Source organism: Gossypium arboreum, chromosome 12, assembly GCF_025698485.1.
Source record: "Gossypium arboreum isolate Shixiya-1 chromosome 12, ASM2569848v2, whole genome shotgun sequence".
Classification (NCBI taxonomy): Eukaryota; Viridiplantae; Streptophyta; class Magnoliopsida; order Malvales; family Malvaceae; genus Gossypium; species Gossypium arboreum.
Window position 1 is genome coordinate 8,141,474 of NC_069081.1, and position 9,120 is coordinate 8,150,593.

General features: G+C 29.6%; 1 non-coding gene across 1 annotated transcript; it reads left to right on the top strand.

Moving 5' to 3' along the window:
- Nucleotides 1–293: 293 nt before the first annotated feature.
- LOC128285784 (small nucleolar RNA R71) lies at nucleotides 294–400 on the top strand. The gene has a single exon (XR_008276333.1). It is a non-coding gene; the product is annotated as a small nucleolar RNA R71 (small nucleolar RNA).
- The last annotated feature ends 8,720 nt before the right edge of the window (nucleotides 401–9,120 follow it).

Here is a 9,120-nt window from a genome sequence, read left to right on the forward strand (position 1 = left end):
TGCATTACTGGGTGAACCTATGAAGAACTAAGAAAACCATCAATTTTTTATTCAAGAGTTCTACCTGATTAGAGAGCATGTTGACCGAATCGACGTTATAAAAACCGGCTATTTTTGTTGGCTTTGTCTTCATGACTTGCCACTGATAGTTATTCAGTGACATCTCTTCTATAAACTCATAAGCATTTTCAGGTGTTTTATTATTGATGGTTCCGCCAGCAACTGCGTCAACCATTTGCCGAGTCGAAGGATTCAGGCCATTATGAAACGTTTGAACCTGAAGCCAAAGCGGTAACCCATGGTGAGGGCACCTTCTCTGTAAGTCCTTGTATCTCTTCCATGCATCGTAAAGAGTTTCTAAGTCCATCTGCACAAACGAAGAGATATCGTTACGTAATTTGGCTGTTTTAGCCGACGGGAAATATTTTGATAGAAATTTTTCTGTCATTTGTTCCCAAGTAGTGATTGACCCTCGTGGTAATGAGTTCAACCACTGTTTAGCTTTGTTCCTCAAAGCAAAAGGGAATAACCGAAGATGAATGACATCATCAGAAACACCATTAATTTTAAATGTATCCCATAGTTCCAAGAAGCTTGCTAGGTGAGCGTTGGGATCCTCATCCTGCAAACCATCAAACTGAACAAATTACTGTATCATTTGAATAGTGTTAGGTTTTAGTTCAAAAGTATTTATAGCTACAGCAGGTCTAACTATGCTCGATTCAGTTCCTGTTAAAGAAGGTTTAGCATAATCATACATAGTGCGTGGAGTAGGATTTTGATTAATTACAATTACAGGAGGTAGCTGATTGTCTTGGTTTTCAGCCATCTCTTCGGTTGGGGGTTGAGTATCGTCCTCTTGCTCGTTCTCTGTGTATCTTAAGCTTTGCCTTATTTCTCTTTGGTTTCTGTGAACTGTGTGATCGATTTCTTTGTCAAAAAGTAGTGGTCCTGACGGGTTTCTTCTAGTCATAAACTATAAAAACCTGCCAAGAGAAAGAAAAAGTAAATTAATAAATAATAATAAAAAAATTAAATTAAATTGTAAGAAATATAAATGGCTAAAGTAATAAAAATTGAGCGTTCTTAATATCTTAGTTCCCCGACAACGGCGCCAAAAACTTGATCGCGTTATTTCGTTATAGGTTTTAAATATTTACAATTAATCGTTCTTGAAACTAACTATTATCGCGATGTAGGCAAGTGTACCTATCGAACAGTAGTATAGTTTTAGCAAGACCAGATTGTCGAACCCAAAGGAACTAAAAGTACTAGCAATGACTGTCTTTTTATTATCTAGGCTAAGAATAAAGAGGTTTTGTTTTGACTAACTAATTATCTAAACTAAGAATTCACAGAGAATGGAATTGGGGGGTTACTTTTGGAAAATGATTGAATTAAGACAATACCTAAGGAAAAATCCACCTAGACTGTACTTGTTGTTCTGGCTCCGAATCGGACGATTTATTCATTTAACTTATTCTGTGGAGATCCCTAAGTTATGTTATTATCCCTATTCAAGACTAATAACGTCTAATCCTTAGATTGAATAATTGAGACTTTTCTCTAATTAACACCCTAGGGTTGCATTAACTCGATCTATGGATCCCCTTATTAGGTTTCACCCTAATCCGACAAAATCTTGTTACCCTATGTCTAAGTGCGCAAACAACTCCACTTAATTATGACAAATGTACTCTTAGACAGGGTCTATTCCTCATCTGAATAAGAGCTTATCTTGAATCAATATCCTGGGATATCAAAACAAGAATTAAGAACACATAATTAAGAACGAGTCAAATATTTATCATACAATTCAGAAAATAATAACAAGATTCGTCTTAGGTTTCATTCCCCTTAGATATTTAGGGGTTTTAGTTCATGACTAAATAAGAAAACATCTCAGAATAATAAAGAATACAAAACATAAAGAAAACCCAAAACTTTTGAAGGGGAAATTGAAGAGGGATCTTCAGTCTTGATGATGAATCCAGCTTCTGAGATGGATCAATCGGCTTCCTTGGAGTAATTTCTTACTCCCTCCCTGTGTGTCCCTCTTTCTTCCTCCTTTAGGGTGTATTTATAAGCTTTGGAATGACTAAGAGCCCTCAAAATTAGCCTTTTCCAAATTGGACTCAACTTGGGCTCGGCAGGGACACGCTCGTGTACGATTACTTCAGGCCGTGCTCGAGCCTGCCAAATTGACACGGCCATGTGGTCTGCCCGTATGAGGAGTCCAGGTCGTGTTGATTTCGTACTTTGGCCCATTTTCTCCATTTTTGGCCCGTTTCTTGTTCCTTTCGCTCTCCTATGCTCTCCTAAGTATTAAACATGAAATTAAAGCATTAGGAGCATCGAATTCACCTATTCTAATGGGAAATCATCCATAAAATACGTTAAATATGGGGTAAAAATATGTATAAATTACGTTTTATCAAGAGGTGAACTTTGCGGACACGTTAGCTAATTTGAGCAAATGTTTTCACATTGGTGCAAGAGTTTTTCATGTTGCAACTCTTTTGGTTGATGATAAGATACGGATGGACAGATGTGCTCTGCTATCCAACCTTGATTCTACCATTAGTTCGTAATTGATGTTTTTTATATATTGTTACAAAAAAAATGAAATTAGTGGTATTTTTTGGCATAATTGCAAAAAATACCCTCAATGTTTGGGGGGTTTAGTTTTGTGCCCTTGACCTTTTTTTTATTGACACCCTCAATGTTACAATTTTTTTAGAAACTAGCTCAATTTTAATAGTAAACGTAAGTTGACAGTAAGTCAAACGACAGGTCAACAAAATAGCTTATATGGCATGCCACATAAGCACGATGTTATAGATGATGTCATCAAAACAATTTTTTTCATTTTTTCCATATTATTTCTTCTTCTTCTTCTCTCTTTCTCTCTTCCCATATAAAATATTTTTTCTCAATGCTATCCCAGATTTTCTCTTTCCAAACACCCAAATTCGGATTATCTTATTTAGAAACATGATTCGAAATTGAGAAGCATGTGACTAACCAAGAAAACACAATATTACAATCTTACAACAAAGAAAACATGATTTGGATTATCTACCCTGTCAAACCAGCTAACCAAGAAGACACAATATTACAACAAGATCCTAATATTATCCAATTTTTACAAGAAATTGACTTCTTTGGATAAGCTGCAGGCAATCAAAACTTCACAATAACAGGAGACCAAACTTTCTGACTTGCCAAGGAGCAGAGTTGACGAATTGAAATGGTTTCAGCATATGTATAAGGGCATTATCACCATTAGAGTCCCTGCAAATTACTACAGTATCAAATTATGCATCACAATTAAGCTTTAATCAAAGGCGAATGAGGTTTTTGCCAATTTAGTGAATATGTTTCGTCACTTCCAGCCCTAGAAAGAGGTAGAGAGATCCTTGTTCACACAACTCAAAAACTCCTGGGAATGTTCTAAAAAACAAAACAATTTTTGGCCTTCCATAAAGGCCAACCGCACAAACCAAACAAGCTCCTTCAAATCCATAGAGACAAACATAGCAATAAGGTTTGCAACATCATCCCCAACATTTCTTAAAACTAGATAAGCCTCCTCGTCTTGTTCTGTAATTGAACTTCAAATTGAGAAAAAATAGTATGTGTTCCAACAATCCCGAATCATGCTCACATTTTTTTTTCTCAATGCTTTCCCAATTTTTTTTCTCAATGCTGAATTTGGAGGTTAAAGTTGGTAGATCTAGCTAAATTAGTACAAAATGGGATGTGTGATTGGCTAGGTTTTTGTTAAAACACTAGGAAGTTAGCTTCTTTTTGTTGTATGGATTCGTTTTATTTTGTTTGTTTGGTAGGAAAAATGAAGAAAATGGTGAGAAAACTGAAGAAAATGGATTCCATTAGTTTGCATGCCCTTTTGGATGTTTGTTATATGTCATTTCATTAACAAAGATGTGTTGATGAGAAAAGAAACTAATAACTCATGGAGACATTGAGAAAACCTAGAAAGAGAGAAAAAACTAAAGATGCATTTGAAAAGAGAGAAAATTTGGGAAAACATTGAGAAAAAAATAGTTTAAAGTGGAAAAGAGAAAGAGAGAAGAAGAAAGATGAAAAAAATTTGTTTTGATGATGTCATCTACGAGATCGTGCTTATGAGGCATGCCACATAGGCTATTTCGTTGACTTACTATTTGACTGACAGTCAACTCATGTTTACCATTAAAATTGGGCTGATTTCTGAAAAAATCGTAACATTAAGGGTACCAATAAAAAAAAGGTCAATGGCATAAAACCAAAAACCCTCCAAACGTTAAGGATATTTTTTGGAATTATACCTTTTTTTTTAAGAATTGATATTTTAAATTTTAAAATTTAAATTTTATGATATGTTTATTTTTTAAAAAAATCATGTAAAAATATATATAAAAAACTTTATTAAATTTAATATGAATTATATCAAATTTAGTTTTGTCAAGTTGTCATGTTGACTCACCTAAAAAATTAATTTTGGGCTGATTTTTCTAAATCACAAATTTTTTGTATAATAATTTATTAACTTTATAAAAAATTATTTTATCTATTTATTTAATTTTTATTTTTTTCAATTTTATTATTTATCAAATCACTCAAAATTAATGAAAAAATACTCATTAACTTTATGACATGACATTCACGTGTATATCACATTAGCAATTAAATAATTTTTAAAAATAGAAAATATTTTAAAAGATATATTTTTTTATAATTTTAATAAATTTTAAATTTTATAATAAATTTTTGAATTTTTAAAATTTAAAATTAAATCTTCTTGACGTGACATCCATATGTATGCCCTATCAAGAAAGTTAGTAAACATTAACATTTTTATCTATTTTGGGGTGATTCAACAAATAACGTAAGTTTAAAAGTTAAATGAAATAAAAAATTAAATAAAAACTAAAATGATAATTTTGTAAAGTTTTTGGGTAAAATAAGTTATTATATTTTTTTTTCCCAAAGAGCGATGCATCCATTTTAGTTAAAGAAACTGGCCTTGTTCAGTGAACCAACTGTAGCCACAGACTTTTCTTAGTAAATAAAGGTCTATTTTAATTAATGTTTCACGTTTGTTTATTATTACCTCTTTTAACTTTCGCTATCATAAATATAATATATTTACAAATGTAATAACCAAAAAAAATATATTCGAATAACTATAATATAAAATTAAATTAATATAATTATATCAATATTTAAGAACTTATACCTATCTCCTTCATTAGCTCATATTTGCTAAATATAAATATAATAGAATCTGATGCTATTTTGAATATACTATTTATTTTCTTCTACCAAATCTATATTATCTATCTATATTATTATAAACCTCTTTATTAAGTTGGGGTTCCCACCAATTGGGTTCCAACTCCCGTAGGAAATTATCAAAAATATTTTATTTTTAAATTAATTTGTATGATTATATGGATATTTTTGGATTTAAATTTTTTATAAATTAATAAAAAATATTTATAATGAAATTTGAATTAAAAACACTATGTATATAAATATTTTTTCTTTTACCATTTGACCTAAAATAATTTTTATTTTTATATGAATTTTTAATAAATATATTTGTTATTTATTTTATATTTATACTTACTATTATTTAAGTTTCTAATTAAGTGGGTGTCACGAGTCAATTGGACAACAACCCAATTAGGAAAATTACAAAATATTTTTCATACTTAAAATAAGTTATTCATTTGAGGATATTTTAGTATTTTTATAAAAACATACATATTGTGGGATTTGAACTCATGCTAATTACATTGGTAAAACATTAATTTACCACTTAACTAAAAGTTTTATTTTAATTTATTATACATTTTAATTTTATTATGCACATTTTGTTACATCACTTTATTACCTCTATCAATTGTATATCTATCTCTATACTATTATTTAAGGCCTTGACTAAGTTGGTGTCATGAGTCAACTGAGCACTCAATTACAAAAATTACAAAAATATCCTTTCATATTTAAAATAAGTTATATTATTTCAGTGTCCTTTATTTTTATTTAAAAATTAACAAAATATGCATGTTTTGATGTTTGAACCCACACAAATTGTATTGGTATATTATCATAAAAAATTGTAACGACCCGATTTCTAGTGGTGCCAAAAATTACAGGTTCAGGATCCTATTTCCGCAAACTGAGCCCGTAAATATTTAATAAAGGTAGTTACAGATTTATTATATATATGAATTGAATTTTGGGTAGGTAACTTAGCCAAATTAGTAATTAATTAAGGTTCAGGGATTAAATTGTAAAGTCCAATTGCTATAAATTTTTAATTAAAAATGACTTAAGGTCTAAAATAAAAATTAGACCATGTCAAGGTGGGTGTTACTGGTTGGTGATGCTAATAGTGGATTGATTAAATAGATTAAAGTTAATTAAATTGTAATGACCTGAAAGTTAGTGGTATCAAAAAATGAGGTTTCAGAACCCTATTTTCGATGTTCGAGTCCGTAAATATTAAATAGGTAAGTATAAAAATATATTAAAGTTTTGTTCTTTTAAATTTATCGAATTTAAGGAATAATGACTAAATTATAAAAGTTCGCAACTATAGATTTATATTTGAGCCAAAGGTTTAAGGATTTATAAAACAATTAAACCAAGGTCAAAAATGGCAAATATACCATTTTAGAATTATAGTGGACGGTTTGGTAGGTTATTATGATATAATAATATTAAAATTATAATTAAAATAATATAAAGTATAAAATAATTATAATAAAACAAATAAAAGTTAGAAAGTATAAAATAATTGTAATAAAATAAATAAAAGTTAGAAAGATGAATTCATCTTTCTTATTCCACCGAAAACAAAAGAAAATACCTAAGGAAGCCATTGTTTTAAGCTTCAAAACTTTCTATCTATGGTAAGTGATTTGAAGTTCTTTCCTTGTAATTTTTATGTTTTTAAGGTCTTGAGAGCTTGATTTAGTTAGCTCGTGTACTAGTTAAAGTTTTCATTGTTTAATACTTAATGAAATTTATGTTAATTTGTTAGATTTTAATCTTAGTTATGAAAAAAAAGGACTAGTTTGTAAAGTTTAATTGCTAGTTTCTTAACATAGGGACTAAGGTGCATAAATTTCAAATTTGGTGTAATATTTCTATAATATTGGTCAGTAGAGAGCCTTAGAAGGATGTAATTGAGATTAGTTTTGAAATTGGGGCTCAAATTTGAAAGATATTGCAATTTTGGTTTTAAGGATTGAATTGAATAAAATGTAAAAATTTAGGGGTATTTAAAATTAAAATTTATTTGACATATGAATATAATTGGATGATATAAGATGTTTGGAATTGATAAATTGAATTGAATAATTGTATAGATTGAAAATTGGACCAAATAAAAAATAATCGGGGTAAAGGCAAAGTTATCAGTTAGTTCTTGCAGTTCAACTTGTTTGTTGATTTAACCAGGTAATTCATATGGTATGATTTTATTTAAATTTTTATATACTTTAATTATGAATTTATGTATGTTCAATAATAATTTGAATTGTTTGCAACTTGGTACAAAAGGTGAGATATGAACTAAATCATAAAGAAATGATAAATTGAATATTATGAATAGTAATTTGAGATGTTTAATGAATTAATAGCTAATTATAATTGATCGAATCATATTGGTGTGAATTTTGTTGATTATAGAGATGAGGGACTAAATTGAATAATTTACAAAATATGGATGACCTTGTAATTGAATGTGAATTGATAGAATTTGATATTATATTATTGAATTATTATTCGTAACTAAAGACTATGCAAGATTGTTGAAAGGGAAAGGAAAGGCACGAGACGACGACGAGTAATGCAAGCTTTTGGTTTGTATTTCTATGACCTGAAACTAATTTAGTTACTAAACTTTCATGATATAATGTATTATACAATATTGTTGTAAGATAATAATAATTATTGAGTGAAATGTTATGGTTGGAACTGAATATTGAAATAGGGGCTAAATTGAATAGAGTAGAAGGTTGCATGACTTAATTAACACAGTAAATTAGTACGAAATTGAGTTGAAATATGTTATATTACATGACGAATTGATGAATTGAGAATGATGGGGGGTGTGAATTGAATTGTGTGATGATATTGCAAATTGGTTACTTTATGAAATGTACAGGTCTATACTTTGGGTTAACCGATGATACACTATAATGCCAATTTGAGATGCAGATTGACTAATTCGAGTATTCAACTTAAAAATTTGAGTAAGGTTAATTGGATTATATTAATGTGTTTTGTAATTAAAGGCATACGAAATGTTATAGTCATATGATAGAGTATGTTAACCAAATTAAACCAAGCTTAGGGGTTCGAAATAGATTCAAACGAGCTGGAAGACTCTAGAAACAAGTGATTGAAGTGATATTAGAAGTGGTTGTTTGAAATATTGTTATTATAAGTATAACGAAATGTCTATATGGATGGTATTGAAGTGAGATGAATTGGTGTTAATTTTGTATTGAGAATGTAAAGCTTGATAACTTTAAGTTATAAGTATATAATAGATATATGTGTAACACTCCAAACCTAATCCTTAAGGAGGATCCAAGAATGGCACGTCACTACTTGAACATTTTTTCATTAAAAATCGTAACTAGTGTGCACATCATAAAGATACAATTTAAGGGAATATGAATTGTAAAACATTCTCCATTCAAAGATAATGAGATTATACATTTTCAAAGATAGAGAAATTTCACTGAAATTTTTTCATAGGAGTTGCAATTCTTAAGCATAATTTTAAATACATAGATCGATCTTCAAAATAAATCATCTAGATACCACCCCTATGCCATGCATAATACAAAATATTATAAGTCTCATGGCAACGCTAGTCTTTTGGTGTAGTTTTCAGATCTTTTACTTCGTCAGTAAGCCTAAGAAGGAAAGGTAATTGAATAAGTTTAAAGAACTTAGTGAGTTCCAGAGTAGACATTTTAGAGAACACATGAAATTCAAATGAACCTTTCCAACTTGACAAGTCATACAGTTAGCCAGTTGGCAAATACCAAACACAAATAGACTATACATTAGGCACTATTCCTTGGCATA